The sequence below is a fragment of the Procambarus clarkii genome, chromosome 93 (assembly GCF_040958095.1).
Source record: "Procambarus clarkii isolate CNS0578487 chromosome 93, FALCON_Pclarkii_2.0, whole genome shotgun sequence".
NCBI classification, from domain to species: domain Eukaryota; kingdom Metazoa; phylum Arthropoda; class Malacostraca; order Decapoda; family Cambaridae; genus Procambarus; species Procambarus clarkii.
In genome coordinates, this window is record NC_091242.1 from 211,371 (window position 1) to 228,413 (window position 17,043).

General features: G+C 47.2%; 1 long non-coding RNA gene across 3 annotated transcripts in view; it reads left to right on the forward strand.

The window, feature by feature from the left end:
- Positions 1 to 387: 387 nt before the first annotated feature.
- LOC138359749 (uncharacterized) overlaps positions 388 to 17,043 on the forward strand; it is a 35,121-nt gene continuing 18,465 nt past the window's right edge. Inside the window, exons 1-3 of one of the 3 annotated variants that reach the window (XR_011226043.1) lie at positions 388 to 714; positions 9,369 to 9,532; positions 11,027 to 11,191. This is a non-coding gene — a long non-coding RNA (uncharacterized lncRNA). The remainder of the gene's footprint in view (positions 715 to 9,368; positions 9,533 to 11,026; positions 11,192 to 17,043) is intronic. The other 2 variants (XR_011226042.1, XR_011226041.1) reach the window with 2 other exon arrangements.

Sequence of the window (17,043 nt, forward strand, 5' to 3'; positions counted from 1 at the left end):
ATTTTCTGACCAGTTGTGAACGCAAGTTAGCGCACAAGTACATGAGCGCCCAAAATCTTTTACACAAACGACATGTACAGACAGGCGTATGGCTTATGACTGCATTTTTATTGATTAATATTACATATTAGGCGCTTAACTTTATTATTTATTATTATTTACAAGTATAACTATCACATAATAAATGTAAAAGAAGTTTACATCCTGCCCGAAACGCTTTGCGTAATAGTGGCTTTAGGCTTTGTATGTACTAGCTCTATCTATAAATCCATCAATGTTTGTATGTCATCTTGTAGGTATGTACTTTACCTGAATAAACATTTGATTTGATTTTTTGATTTACCCAAAAACTGGCAAAAATCTTGTGTTTTGTGCGTTCGATCATGTTTGTGGTCATTCTGGTGTGTTGTTTACACTGGCGAGCGGCGTTCTTGCCAACTATATGGCTGTTAATTTGAAAATTGTAACTGTTAAGAGCATTCTATTGTGGTTTTAATATTGAACAATTATACATATACGAAACAGACAAATCTGGTGTCCGAAATAGTAAAAATATTAGTGTGCGATGTGAAATATGTAAAGGGGATATGGGGTGTGCCTCGTATCCCCTACAACAACAAGAAGTTCGAGAGCGATGAGGCCGCCACCTACTAGCTTCAGGATGTCGTCGAATCTAAATCAACAATATACTACCGCCGCTACTTTCTCGGAAACGTAAGTACCTGCCGCTTTACTTCTCTCACCCTGCCTAGCCTGACCTGGCCTGGCCTGACCTTGCCTGGCTTGGCCTGGCCTGGCCTAGCCTTACCTAGTCTAGTCTGACCTGGCCTAGCCTTACCTAGTCTAGTCTGACCTAGCCTTACCTAGCCTAGTCTGACCTGGCCTGGCCTAGCCTCGCACATTACCCAACACCAATCACCACACGTGACAGCCCAAACGAATCGCAAATAAGTACACGTAACAAGTCATATGCCCGGACACTCTTTCACCTTGGGGACTGAGTGGTAGCTATTGTATAGAAGAGACGGCTTCCAGAGAGTGGTAAGAGGGCGTGATAAGAGACTAACATGCAGTCCTGAAGGAAGTCGATAAAGCAGACAATGTTCAAAAGGAAGGGCAGCATAATGAGCAGACAAGAAAGGAATTGAAATTGAAATAAGTTTATTGAGGTAAAATACACACAAAGGAATGAGGTAGCTCAAGCTATTCTCACCCCATTCAGTACAACGTGTTAATATATACGTAGACACACATCACAAATAAACACATTACCAAACATTCTGAGAGGTAAACATACATTTCCTCCTTCACAAGTAGTATGTTATCAGACGTACACACAAATACTTTTATGACCTAGGTATACTGTATAGACAATTTGCAAGAGACATGCAGATAATTCAACAAAATATTACAATCTTGGTGCAAAATTCTTATATCTCTCAAGAATATCATCAACCTTTCCGTTGTGACACATCCAGGCTATTTGTTCAAGAACAGTCCTTATCTCAGTGTTTCTATATACATTAATCAACGGACAATCAAGATCATAATGGGCCAGGGTGTGAGACCTTACCATACCACATAGTTTACACTTCGTGTCATTATCATGAACATCTATCCCATATTCCCAGTAATATTTGTACCCAAGCCTGAGCCACATGTACACAGAGTCACTCCAAGCATTTCTCCTTTTACCATAAGTGAAATGGGTGTTTTGACTCACATACATGTAGTGTTGCATGGTTTGACTACTCTCATACATTATCTCTCTCCTATCCACTCCCGCCTGTGCCTGAATATTTCTGATTTTGCTTCTTATTTGTCTCATTGTGAATTCACATTCAATGTCAACTTGTGGTTTTGATGTGGCACGTTTGGCCAAGTCATCCGCCACCTCGTTGAGCACTATTCCAACATGAGATGGAATCCACATGAATTTCACACTATAACCTTTCAGCTGTATCTCAGTTATTCTTCTCTTACAGTCCTCAACTATAGACATGAAGACTGGGTTTCGACTGTTTAAGGACTCTAGTGCTCCTCGGCTATCGACAAATACAAAAACATTTTTGTCGTCATGACGTACTTCCTCCAAACACGCCAGAATGGCCTGCAGTTCAGCTTGTGTGGATGATATATAATTACTAAGCCGGAGTTCAATTATCCTGTCCACAGTCCCAAACTCCGTATATTCCCTTATTAGGACACCACACCCGGCCCTGCCATCCTCCGCCACCGACCTGTCGCAATATACATGTAAACTGTTGCCTCTTGGTAACCGAGATATCATGCTTCCATACAAACACCGTAATTGTCCCGGTTCATGATGAATCTTTTTCACCTTGAGGGGTACAATTTCGACGTCTATTTTCTGTACTTTCCAGGGAGCAGACATATTACACTGTCGAGAGGGTTTACAGCAGTCAAGTGCGTCGTATTCCCTGAGGTCATAAGCTAATCCCCTCGTGTAGTGTGTCTCCCTCAGTTTCCTGGAAGCGTGTACGTCACTCAAGCAGGTCTGAACGCTCTCAAACAGCTTATCCCCTCCTGTTCTCCGCATGAAACGAATAGATACTCTAGTGTTAATGTCACGGACTCTATCACACACACTCTGTAAATTTAATTCCATTCTCATTATTTCAATCATTGCATTTCTTTGACATCCAAGAATAATCCTCATAGCCTCGTTCTGTATCAGCTCTATTTTTTGAATTCTGTCTTGGCCTGTGTAAGACAATACGGGTGCTGCGTAGTCTATCAGGGACCGAACAGTGCTTATGTATAACATCCGCAAGATAGGTACCCCAACACCTTTACCAGAAAAAGCCAGTGCTTTCAGAGGATGCAGACGGGCTTTACATAAGGTGCTGATATGATTTATTTCAGCATTTTTACTCTCACATGTGTATCCAACATACATGCCCAGATACTTGTACTTCTGAACACGGCTCAGTTCCACACCATTTAGAGTAAGTGTTATATTTCTTCGTTTCCTATACTCGTATTTGGTTTTATCTGCATTTATAACTATGCCTAACTTGTGACAGGTTGTACCAAGTATGTTAAGAGCAGTTTGAATTTTGTTCCCAGAAGTGCCTTGTATAAGAATGTCATCAGCATATATGATCGTCATGACCCCTGGAGGATACATCTCTGATGCTAATCTGTTCATTAATACATTGAATAAGGTGGGACTTAATACTCCCCCTTGTGGGGTACCTAACTGAAACCTCCGTTCCTCAGACATGTATCCCTGGTAATACACCTGACCTTTTCTGCCTTGTAGATAATCCCTTATCCAGTGTAGCAATCTCCCTGTTATTCCCAGATTGGCTAATTCGTACAAGATTACTTCCCCATTGGCTTTATCAAATGCTCCTTGTAGATCAACAAAAACTCTACAATTGTCATCCACATTAGACAAACACTTTAAGAGACAATCCGCAGTACTTTTTCCTTTGATAAAACCAAAGAGATTACTGGACATGTTATCACCTACAAGGTAGATTAGCCTATTTAACAAAATCCTTTCCATCATTTTACAAAAGCAGGATATTAAGGAGACAGGTCTGTAGCCTCCGTTTGACTTAGGGATAGGAATGATGACAGCCTCTTTCCATTTTCTTGGTAACTTTCCCTCTCTATAACTCATATTAAACAAATCAAGTAAGGGACTAGGTTTCATACCGGCTAAATAATTAAGTATGTCATACGTTACTCCATCTTTTCCCGGAGCAGTAGAGCTGCCACTTTTTATAGCATCCAGTAGCTCATCGTGAGTTATCTCAGTGCATGTTATAGATCTTGTATTTAAGGCACATAAAGTTACTCCATTTCTAATATTTTCCCATGACTCAATGGTGACTCGTGTCTGCAGGTAAGGACTCCATACCAGCAGCACTTGCCCATTTATCTACTAACTCATTAGCAACTTTCCCTGGATCTGAGTGAGCAATGAATTTGGTCTTACAACCCCTGATTTTGTTTACTGCTCTCCATATGTCTTTAAGGTTCTTAGTACAGTATTACCAATGGACTGAGCAAATTCTTGCCAGTATCTGTCCCGCGCCTCCTTCCTCACCTGACTGCATTCCCTAGCCACTTCCAACATTGTATTTTTCTCTTCATCCCTCATTCCATTTTTTAACCATTCTTTATGCGCACTCCGTAGCATTCTCTCCCACCCCTGGGAAACTGGGAGCCGGTCGGCCGAGCGGACAGCACGCTGGACTTGTGATCCTGTGGTCCTGGGTTCGATCCCAGGCGCCGGCGAGAAACAATGGGCAGAGTTTCTTTCACCCTATGCCCCTGTTACCTAGCGGTAAAATAGGTACCTGGGTGTTAGTCAGCTGTCACGGGCTGCTTCCTGGGGGTGGAGGCCTGGTCGAGGACTGGGCCACGGGGACACTAAAAAGCCCCGAAATCATCTCAAGATAACCTCAAGATAACCCCTTGACTTGCTGATCATTGGAATATTTAAATTTCTTAGGTCCGTGCGTCTTGCTTCCCCTGCCCCCGTTATTTTCCCTCTGTACTAATTTCTCTATGTTCTCGACCATGTCCTCGTAAAAACTATCAACGCAGAGCGGCGTGTAATGTTGATACCAATCTCCCATATTTTGAATAAAATCATTTTTCATATCTTTATTAATATTTAGCCTTTTCCTTTGAAAGTGGACTTGTTTTTTTCCCAGAGGTAATTCAACGTTCAAGGCAAAGTGGTCACTAAGTAGTTCCCGAACAACCCGAGCCTCCCCCATAATCCCCTGAGAGTTTAAAATGCAGGCATAGTCAAGCCATCCTCCCCTGATGTGAGTTGGTTCATTGTTTCCCAAGAGACAGGTATCTGGATGATCTTGTAGAAACTGTAACCACTTGACCCCATTAGCATTAATACTACCCACTGTCCCAAGGCTTGTGTGCCGAGCATTAAGGTCCCCAATGACCAGTGAAGGATTAGTATAAATGCAGTCAGGTAAATAGTTAGCGTCGAAGCAGTTCCTGGATACATACAAATTAACTACAATGAATTCCCCTTCCCTTAATGATAATTTAACACAGACACTCTCTATACCTTGCGTTTTTGATGGCGGTTCTACTAACTGTGCTGGTATGGAGTTCTTAACATAAATCGACGTGCCTCTGATGTTATTTGCGGCGAAGAGGTGAAACCCTTTATAGCCATTTAATTTCAATAAGCCTTCATTCCTATCCCCTGTCTCCTGGAGAGCTACAACATCAATATCATTTCCCATCACATAACAATGAACATCTGTAACCCTGTTTCTTAAACCATTAACATTCCATGACAACACTTTCAGTCTAGGGTGATCCATTATTAATCAATTCACTGTCTAAGTCATCCCCAATAAGTTCACTAAATGATAGCCATACCTTGTATAACATCTCCCACCTCCTCCCAAGTTCACCAGTAAAAGCGACATTGCGATTCTCAAGAGATTTTTTCAGTCCTGTGACGTCCATTATTGGCCCAAATGATTCCTTCATTTTATGTGTAATTATAGGGTTCTTCCTTTCACTACGACTATCATCATTCACACACACTTCACTTTCCTTCATTTCATCACTCAATATTTCATTATTGTCCTCAACCACTATATCCTGATTATCCTTCACCGTTTTGTGATTTTCCTTGACCTCCTGAATGTTTAATTTCGCCTCGATGGACTCGATTCTCTGCCCAAGATTTTGGAGGAACTCGCCAACTTTTTTAAGTTCAGCCCACACTTCCTTGACCATATCATTATGACCCTCTTTCTGAGCCACAGTAGCCACTTCACTCACCGTTACACTGTCACTGCCGGAGTCCTGAGTGGTGGCGTGGCTGCTTGTTGCTTGAGCCTGCCTAAGTAAAGGTGACTCCTTTACCCACGCATTCGTCCGGTTCACTGGCACTGTTTGGGGCAGACTGTTTTGCTGTGCTCCCGGTGTCTGGGTAAGAGCTCTTGCTTGCTCTGTAACATTCACCGGCCGTAGAACACCCATACTCGGCCTCTTGCTACACACAGCCGAGCTGGCATTGTGAACACCTCCACAGTTGCAGCATCTGGGAACTATTTTCTCACCCAGATTAAGTCTGTTTCTACACTCATTAGAGAGGCGAGACTTTCCGCAGAAACGACATCGTGGATCATTTTGACAGCTCCAGGATTTATGCCCCCATCTGCAGCATTTCAGGCATATTATGGGCTCTTCCACATACTTTGCTACATGCCTGTAGCCAGCCCCGGTGATGAACACTTTCTCGGGTACTTCACCTCTCACTAGAGCCACCACCTGACTCCTAGCTTCACCTTTAATAAGGTGACGCTTGGCCCACACAAATCGTTGGTCGTCGAGGATGAACTCGGGGTCCAGAGTCTGAGGGTATTTATAGATATTTACCTTCGTCAGCTTCTCGTTCCCCTCCGGTATTTCCATAACAATTCCATCATATCCTTGCTGGCTAAGAAACTTCACTGCCTCCATAGAACCTACCATTAAGTAAGGTCTGTTTACACCTTCCTTCAGCAGGGGCTCGAACTTGCGGTGTTCTCTTCCGAGTCTGACTGTCCACAGCAGCTTCTGATGATAGGCCAGCGTGCATGAGGCAGGGAAGAGAAGCCTCCATCTCCGCTGACCCTCACCTTCCTGACATCGTTCCGTCCGTTTGTCTGCATCAGTCTCGGCGTCGTTTTTCATTCTCTTGTCGTTTCCGTTAAGTGTACCATTACTGTCCCCACTACGCCTTGCCTCCTGTCTTCTGCGTTTCTTCTTATGCCTTGTCAGAACTTCTTGATACTCGCCCTCCTCGTCTGACTGGCTGCTTTCAGAGTCCATGTTAGTATCGTCGTGGGAAGTAGCCAGTTCTTCTGGTGACTGAGTCTCCATCTCAGTACCCAGCATGGGGGGGGGGGAAGGTGTGGAGCAGGGTATCTTGACCCGACCGCGTCCCAGGTAAGGGACAAGAAAGGAAACTAGACAAGTTAGTTATCCCATGATGTGTAATATGCCCCGCACAGCATGGGTGGAGTGGGGGGGGGGGGGTTGTAGCAGGGTACAGTATGGTGATGGTGCAGGTGGAGTACACACCCACTGAATTCCTGCCATCAATAATTGTTATCATAACCATTAGAACAATGGCATCCCTCCAGCCACCATCCTTCCACTGACCCCCTCCTCTGGTCCTCCACCTCAGACAACAACCCCCCCACACCCCCTCTCCCTTCCAGACATCAGCATGTCAAAATCAGTACCATAATGTGTTTAAACTATTTAAACTAATTCATTGTGTATCTCAAGGTATCTAATTCATTTGAAAGTGTACATGTGCATTCGTTCATATACTCACCTAATTGTGCTTGCGGGGGTTGAGCTCTGGCTCTTTGGTCCTGCCTCTCAACCGTCAATCAACAGGTGTACAGGTTCCTGAGCCTATTGGGCTCTATCATATCTACACTTGAAACTGTGTATTGAGTCAGCCTCCACCACATCACTTACTAATGCATTCCATTAGATATAATCATATATGATTACACATAATCACAATCATTCCATGCACGTAATCATACATGTGTACGTCAACGTATACATACATGCGTATATATATACCTTATATTAAAATACTGATAGATGGATGACCATGAACAAATTAATTTATACAGTAATTGTAGCATTATATATAATTTTAATACACTAATTACGTGTTTATACATTTGAATGGTCCAGACAGGTGGCCAGCGTTGGACATATACACTTCTGGTAGGCACAATGACCTCATGTTAGACCCTTGATAGATTATGTGAGAGAGAGAGAGAGCTGGGGCGGGGAGGTGTGTGCCCCAGGGAGATAATCCATTCCCATGCCCCGCCTCGAGGTCAGTTCTCGAGTCACACCAAGAATAACAATCAAGCAAGTTGTCCTGACCAGGATGTGGCATATTAGGGAGGGTTGAGGAATAGGAAGCCTGTCTGATAGGGCTCTTGGCAAGCAGCTCTCCCTCAGTCTACCTATCTATATGGAAGAAATGTATCTAGGCCCCCCTTCACCTGCCTATTCTCTCTCCCCCACCTTTCTTCCTTCATTTCCTCCCTCCTTCCCTCCCCCCCTCACTGGTGAGAGAGTAGGAGTGTAAGAGTGGTTAGAGAACTCGTAGTTCTCACGCTCGTGAAATTGTCTGTGACCCTGGAGGAGTAGAGCGGAGGGGGGGGGTGAAGGTAGGTGACGATGGAGGAGTAGAGGGGAGCATTATATGCAGTGAACGTAGGTGTCTATGGAAGAGTACATCATAGAGGGGGGTGAAGGTAGGTGGCGATGGAGTAGAGCAAAAGGGGTGGGGGTTGAAAGTAATCCTGAGTTTAATTTTTTAGTTATATATAGTGACACCTCGGCTTACGAATGAATATTTATGAACTTTTCGGGTTACGAGCCTAATTTCTTCAAAAAATTTGAATCGGGTTACAAACTTTGCCTCGGGAAAGGAGTTTGTTGATATACGTATGGGCTGACCTAGCGCGTGGTGGCATGGTGATCGCACCTCAGTTTACCAGTGTCTCCTGCCTAGTAAGTATCGCGCCTGAATTCTTTGTAAAGCATTACATTTGTTTCGGGATTTTTGGCTATTTGAACATAAAATTTGTTATGATATATCTTGCCATGAGTCCCAAGAAAGCCAGTGGTAAGGTTCAAGCCAAGAAAACACATGTGAGAATGACCATAGAGGAAAAACAAGAGAGCATTCATAAACATCAAAATGGTGCACAGGTTGTTGAACTAGCTAGGCAGTACAACAAATGTATGTCAACAATATGCACTATACTTGCTAAGAAAAAGGACATTATGAGCATTAAAGTGGCAAAAGGCATATCAACAATCCCGAAACAAAGAACACAAACACTTGAGGATGTTAAAAAGTTTTTATTAATTTGGATACACAACAAGGAGTTAGCAGGTGATAGCATTTCAGAGGCCATCATTTGTGAGAAACTAAGGCATTTGCATGAAGACCTTTTAAAGAAAACCCCTGGAACGAGGGGGGGAAAAGATGAATCAAGTTTGAAAATGTGAAAAGTTTGTGTGACAATAGAGCCTCGTGGAAAACTTTTGCTGTGGTCATTACCTGGTGGAATGCACCCAGGATGGAGTATCAGGGCTAAACATCTTTTAAATCATAAAAGTAATAAACATTTCCCATCAACCTTACAAACAATATTAACCTATTTTCATGTATTTTCCCCATGTGCATTTTAACAAAGTTGCTAAATTGCCTTTATCATTCTGTAAAATTTCAATTACAGTACTGTATGTATAATTTTGTTAGTATAAATGGACTGAATATTCTGAAATTGCTATTAATTTTACAATTTCAGATTCAAAGGTGGTCTGGACACCCAATTTGATCAGACAGGTGAAGAGAGCATTTAGGATAGTTCGAAGAGATGAAGATGGTCGCAATTGTGTTCGAAGAGGCAAACGCCCCCCCTTTGCTCCTGACATTATGTTCAACCATTGACCTCTGCACACCTAACACAAGGTAGGTTGAAAACTCCTCCTTCATGTCATTGGTACATTAGCCAGAAACTCAGGGCTCATGTAGGAATATCCCTAAAAAAAAAAAAAAGTGGCCCCAACAATGCATCCTGCAAGTCTGGAGGATGAGCAGAAGCATTGTCGAGAAGCAGGACCTTGAGTGTCAAACTTTTCTCTTGCAGATATTTTTTTATGGCAGGGCAAACCACTCCACATCACAGTTTTTCTGCACGTTATATATTTTTTAAAACTCTTGGATTTTCGGAATGATACACGAGCAAGGGTTTAATTTTCAAATCGCCACACAGCACAAGAGTTAGCCTATCCTGACACAAGTTAGCCCAAGTTAGCTTGTGTGCGGGCAGTGACGTCTCCTCTTGGGTAATGTATGTCCTCTTCGTCAATTTTTTCCAGAATAGCTATGTCTCCTCACAATTAAACACTTGTTGTGGAATGTATCCATCAATACAGTACAGTGTATCTACAAAATTTAAATTTTTTACTTATATATAGTGTCACCTCGGCTTACGAATGAATATTTATGAACTTTTCGGGTTACGAGCCTAATTTCTTCAAAAAATTTGAATCGGGTTACAAACTTTGCCTCGGGAAATGAGTTTGTTGATATGCGTATGGGCTGACCTAGTGCGTGGTGGCATGGTGATCGCGCCTCAGTTTACCAGTGTCTCCTGCCTAGTAACTATCGCGCCTGAATTCTTTATAAAGCATTACATTTGTTTTGGGATTTTTGGCTATTTGAACATAAAATTTGTTATTATATATCTTGCCATGAGTCCCAAGAAAGCCAGTGGTAAGGTTCAAGCCAAGAAAACACATGTGAGAATGACCATAGAGGAAAAACAAGAGAGCATTGATAAACGTCAAAATGGTGCACAGGTTGTTGAACTAGCTAGGCAGTACAACAAATCTATGTCAACAATATGCACTGTACTTGCTAAGAAAAAGGACATTATGAGTGGCAAAAGGCATATCAACAATCCCGAAACAAAGAACACAAACACTTGAGGATGTTGAAAAGTTTTTATTAATTTTGATACACAACAAAGAGTTAGCAGGTGATAGCATTTCAGAGGCCATCATTTGTGAGAAACTAAGACATTTGCATGAAGACCTTTTAAAGAAAACCCCTGGAACGAGGGGGGGGGGGAAATGATGAATCAAGTTTGAAAATGTGAAAACTTTGTGTGACAATAGAGCCTCGTGGAAAACTTTTGCTGTGGTCATTACCTGGTGGAATGCACCCAGGATGGAGTATCAGGGCTAAACATCTTTTAAATCATAAAAGTAATAAACATTTCCCATCAACCTTACAAACAATATTAACCTATTTTCATGTATTTCCCCCATGTGCATTTTAACAAAGTTGCTAAATTGCCTTTATCATTCTGTAAAATTTCAATTACAGTATACTGTATATAATTTTGTTAGTATAAATGGACTGAATATTCTGAAATCACTATTAATTTTACAATTTCAGATTCAAAGGTGGTCTGGGCACCCAATTTGGTCAGACAGGTGAAGAGAGCATTTAGGATAGTTCGAAGAGATGAAGATGGTCACAATTGTGTTTGAAGAGGCAAACGCCCCCCCTTTGCTCCTGACATTATGTTCAGCCTATTGACCCCTGCACACCTAACACAAGGTAGGTTGAAAACTCCTCCTTCATGTCATTGGTTCATTAGCCAGAAACTTAGGGCTCATGCAGGAATATCCCTAAAAAAAAAAAAGTGGCCCCAACAATGCATCCTCCAAGTCTGGAGGATGAGCAGGAGCATTGTTGAGAAGCAGGCCCTTTAGTGTCAAACTTTTCTCTTGTAGATATTTTTTGATGGCAGGGCAAACCACTCCACATCACAGTTTTTCTGCACGTTATATATTTTTTAAAACTCTTGGATTTTCGGAATGATACACGAGCAAGGGTTTAATTTTCAAATTGCCACACAGCACAAGAGTTAGGCTATCTTTCATGGGCTTGTGTCCGGGCAGTGACGTCTCCTCTTGGGTAATGTATGTCCTCTTCGGCAATTTTTTCCAGAATAGCCATGTCTCCTCACAATTAAACACTTATTGTGGAATATATCCATCAATACAGTATCTACAAAATCTTTAAAATCACGAACAAATCTTTCAGCCCCTACTTTGTCTGAGCTGGCACCCTCACCATGCCTCACAACACTATGAATACCACGTCTTCTCTGGGGGGAGCCCCGTCGGCTCCCCGGAGCTTTACCGGCTGATATGCTAATGTCAGACTTTGGCATCAGTCATGTGTATGGAGTTCTAGGGCCTACCGGGGACCACGAGCCAGAACCTGGCCCCCTCAGAGAGGCAAGGGGAGCAATGGCCTATAGAAACCCCCGTGTGGTTGAAAGCATTCTATGTCTGCCATCGACCGGGTCAAGCATCCAGAAAGGTAAGCATTCCAAAACAAACCCCTATTCTGGTGAAAATTGCTACCTAAGCCGAACTAGTGGATAGAACTCTTCAACAGAAAACAAGGAAACTAGTATGACGTCATACGTCACCGCGCCGCTGTCTGCGCAGCTCCCCCCTCCCCGGGAGGGGGAAGGGGGAGCCCCAGACCTCCCACGCCGGCTATCCACCCATCAGTTCTTCGGCTGATGCTATAGGCAATGGTTATGTGCTCCGGCTCCAGTGGTTGTTTCAGCACTGTACCTAGAGTGTGGTGTCTGTTTTCTAGGTGGTGCGTGAGCCGGGAGTGATTCTTCAGTACTCGGGCTGCATGCGCCTAGGGTTCCCTTCCCTAGGTGCCCTGTAAGTACTGCCCTTGGGGCTTGGGGCCACCTTCCACAAGTTCCTTGGGTCCTGCCCCTGCTTGGCCGTTTACTGCTTGGTTTTCGGCCGCTCTTTGTGTGCTCGGGTGTTCTATCTCCCTTGTTCGCCTTAGAGTAAGGGGCAGTGTTTGCACTGGTGGGGCGCAGGGTACTGTGCAGCTTGTCTTTACCAATCATAGCGGCCGGCTCTGTTCCGCTTGGGTACGCTGTCCTCTTGCGGGGTTTTCTTTTTCTTTTTGTTTATCTACCTGGTGGGGGGTCTGCCTTCGTTCTTGCCCCTTGTGTCCCTTGTGTTCTGAGTATTTTCTGGTGGTACCCCTGCTAGGTCCCCGTGAGTGTACACGTCCCGGGGGTTCAGCTCTTAGAAAGTTGTTTGGTAGCTTTGGGTGCCGGTTAGCAGTACCCTGCCTGGGATTACCTGAGCGCGAGTCCTCTTAAAGTAAACGCTCGGGACCCTGGAAAACCCCTGGGGGCGCGCGGGTCCGATGGATGTGACCCCAGAGTCCCCCCCTCGCTTCCAGCGAGTTTGAGGGTTGCTCTCACCCTTTGTCTCTGGGTGACTCTCTGTTTTGCCTCCGTCTGCTGCCTGTGGGGTCGGTGACACCTTCGACCCGGAGTCCTGCGAGTTTGGTTGCTCGTTGTGGCTCGGTTACCCAGTTGTGCTAACAAAGCGGGTGCGGGCAGCAGGGGCGTTGCACTTGAGCCTTGGTGGTGGCAACGTTCTCGTGGTTTCCTCGCCGGGAGCCCCGGGGCTGCCCCGTTGTAGTTCGTTTTGGGACTTGGGGGGTGTTGGTTGCTTCGGTTCCATCCACGCCCCCTTGTCTTTCCCCTGGTTCACCCTTTCTACCTGCATCCGGTTCCTTACCGTCTGTAGGTTCGGGGCGGGGTTTTTGGTGTTGAGACTCGGGCAGTCTCGGGGAATTCCCCTTCCGGGGTAGTGACGGGGGCATTTGAGCCTGTTCCTCCAGCCGTGTTGTATGAGTCTGCCAGTGGGCTCCCTTCCTTAGTGTTTTCACGGCTGCCCCGGTTTTCTGGTACGGCCGGGGCTTTGGGGGAACGGCTCGGCCCCGGGGACCCCTTGGCCCCGTTAGACCCTGTGGGGGTTTTTATCCCCCTCTAGGCGGGGCTTGTGGTTACGCGGAGTGGGGTCTTTCCTCCCCACTCGCCGTACGTGCTGTTGGACGTCGGCCCCTCCCCGGGCTCGGTTCCTTGGCCTTTGAGTCGGTTGGTTCCGTCCTGTGGGTGGATGTTTCCTCCCACCCCTTTTTTGGACGGTGTTTTTGTCATGTTTCCCCGTTCGATGGGGTTCTGCGTGACTTCTGATCTCGGGTGCGCCTGCGCCTTCGTGTGCCTTCGGGACTAGTGTTGGCTTCTGTGTTCTCGAGGGTACGGGAAGGTTTTTCGCTACTTCCCGCGTTATTGGAACGTCTGTCGGCTCCTCGTACTTGTCGCCCTGTTGGGCTACTTGTCACCCTGTTGGGCTACTTGTCGCCCTGTTGGGCTACTTGTCGCCCTGTTGGGCTACTTGTCGCCCTGTTGGGCTACTTGTCGCCCTGTTGGGCTACTTGTCGCCCTGTTGGGCTACTTGTCGCCCTGTTGGGCTACTTGTCGCCCTGTTGGGCTACTTGTCGCCCTGTTGGGCTACTTGTCGCCCTGTTGGGCTACTTGTCGCCCTGTTGGGCTACTTGTCGCCCTGTTGGGCTACTTGTCGCCCTGTTGGGCTACTTGTCGCCCTGTTGGGCTACTTGTCGCCCTGTTGGGCTACTTGTCGCCCGGTTGGGCTACTTGTTGCCCGGTTGGGCTACTTGTCGCCCGGTTGGGTTCCTTTTTGGGCTCTTTGCTTCTTTGGCCGGTTTTATTGTTCCTGCTTCCTCTTTTGGCTACTTTTCTCGTGCAGTAGTCCTGGCTGGCGCCTTCCCGCAGGGAGGGTGTGCAGTTCGGCCAGCGTGTTATGCGCATGCGCCGTGGAGTTTGTTTTGGTCTGGGCGGTGTTTCAGTGCTGGTGTTTTGCGCCCTTTTTTGCTACAGTGCTTCGCCTCTCGTTCTTCTCCCTGGCTGCGGTATGTGCCCCTTCACTCCGGGGGTGTCCTGGTTCCCAGTTGTGGGGAGGACACCGCGGTTTTCCCTGTGTCATGGGTGTGGACCGCCTCCTTCGCCTCTCCCTGCTCTCCTGCGGGTCCGGCAGGGTCCGGCTCTGGCGTCTTCACCTGGCGGTGCTCCCAAGTTCTTCTGGGCACGGTTGAGTCGTGTCAAGTTCGTGCCACCATTCGCCAGGTGAGTTTCTGCGGTCTGGCGTCTTTTGGCCGGGCGCTGGATGCGGCGGTGTTTATATACCTGTCTTTATTTAGGTATATTTTTGTACGACTGAGACCGTTCGCACACCAGTGACTGTCCCTTTATCACCCCTTCCTGTCCCCCTCATGTGCATGTCCAACCCATGCTGGAGTCATTCAGGGGACCCTCCTTTTTTAATGTTGTGAGGTGTGGGGGTTGTTGGGTTGGTTCTGTACTCACCTGGTAAGGCTCCTGGCTGTGCTTGCAGGATTTGAGCTCTGGCTCTTGGGTCCCGCCTATCTGGTAGAACTTGCGGGATAGTACCAGTGGAGTGCAGTGGTGCTATTGGCACCTTTGGGAAACACTGTATTACCATCAGAGGTCTGTGCTTGTTACACGACCTACTTGCGAGCATAAGCCTTCTTGCTGGTTCGTCCGTGGACTTCCAGGGCGCACTGGCCTGTTTTCGTATGGCAGTTCCGGCCCGTCCTGGTTGTGGGGGTATGTGGGCCGATGGACTGCTCCTAGTAGCTGCCAGGTGGGCCATCTTCTGGCCGGTCTAGCCTGACCTTGGGCTGGGCTTCAGGTGTAAAAGAGCTCCCAGTACCTCATCCAGCAGGTATCGAGCGGGGTTTCTCCGCCGTCGGTCGCCTGGTGCAGGTTTCTGGGCCTGCAGGGTTTTGTCGTGTCTCCGTTGGCCCTGTCTGGGGTCTGCCTGCTCCGTTCTCTGCCTTTGCAGAGGGGAGTTGCTATTTACGTGTTGCAGTGGTGCCTGTTGCTGCTGCTGCACGTGTGCATTGGTACCGTGTTTCACGGTGGCGTGTCCTTGTTCCTGTGTCCGGTTGTGGAGTGGCACTTTGCTGCTGTTTTGTGCCTGGGGATTGCGTGGGGTTTTTGTCCTTGCCTACTTGTCCACCCCTGGTTGTTCTCCTGGGGTTTTTTGTGCTTCTGCTCTTTCTTCCTGCCTCCTCTGCAGCAGGGATGTTCTGCGTGTGTTCTTAGGCGTTGGTCAGCCTGTGCACTGTGATGTGCTTCTTTGTCTCGGTCTATTGCAGTTGTTTGTGCCCCTTGGTTCGGGTCCTGTTCTGGCGGCGACCCTTCCGCCTTCTTTGGTTTCCTAGTTTGCCCTGCCGGTTTTTTTTTTTTTTGGGGGGGGGGGTCTTGCGATGTCTCGCGTCGGACCCGTCGTTTCTGAACTCCTGGCGGGCTTGCATGCTTTGGGGAGTTTTTCTGTTCGGCAGACGTTCCATCTCCTTGTGCCGCCTGGGTTTCGGTGGTCGCGCCCGAGATCTTCTCGCGGCTCCGCCTTTTTCCTGGGCTCGGAGGGGCCTTGTCGGGGCTGCTTATGTTCTGCCTCGTGGTCTCGCCTCCGGTTGGTGGTCGGGTGGCTTCGTGGTAGGTGTCCCACCTGCGTGCTTCTCTTGGCGGCAGTATGGGGTATTTTGGCGGTCCTTCCTTTTCCTGTCCCTTCTTAGGTGGTTACTCTTGTTAGCTTGGTTTACTCTCGGCTTGGTTTTCTAGTGGGGGTTGGGGGTCATCGTCTTGCCACATACTGTCGCCTCTTTTCGTGCGGCGCAGGCGGAGCCGCTTCAGCTTGCTTTCGGTCTTGGTGTTGCTTCTGCACCGTTAGTCAGCTGTCTTGTGCGTCGTTTCACCTCCGGCCTGTTCGTGCGCCGCTTGCACCATCCTGGTCTCTGGTCAGCGTGCTCTGTCTTCTCCTCGGTTGGTAGTGCCCCTTCGGTTCCGGTGTGTTTTTTCGTCGGCTCTTTCCTTTGGGCCTTTGCCTCTGGGGGTCGAGTCGCTGAGTTTTCTTGCTCCTTCGGTTTTAGCGTTTTGGTTGTATGGTGGCAGCAGTCTCCATCTTTTCTGGCGCGGGGTGGGGCTGCTGCATTCTGGAGGGGTCCAGGGTTTGTTGGTGCTTCGTTGGTCGGGCCGGAGATGTGTCGTTTTTGTGTTCAGTGGCGGCCCTCTGCTGTTGTTTGCGTGCCACGGCGTTTGGGTCCGGAGCGCGTTTTGCGTTGATCCGGTTCTGTTCTTCCCGGTTCGCGGGTGATAGTGTCCCGGGTGGTCAGCCGTGTTCTTGCGGCTAAGCTGCCTGTGTTCTTCCCTCATGCCTGTGGCGTTTGTGGCTTCGCTGCTCTCGCTGCCGTCTGGGCGACGTGGCCTTGCGGTCTTTCGGGCATGGATTTTTGGTGTTCGTGCAGGGGCCTTGCTGCTCGTGGTTCTCGTGTTGTTCCCAGGATTTTCGGGGCTGTGGCGCCTTGGGTTGGCGTTTGCTGCCGGTTGTCTCGCCTCCTTGGGGGGTGCGTGGTGTCTGCCTCCCGGTTCTGTCCCCTTTGACCTTCCTCTGTGGGTAGTTAGCTCCAGGGAGCCGACGGGGCTCCCCCCAGAAAACCAGCGTTGAATGTAATGAAACGCCATTTTC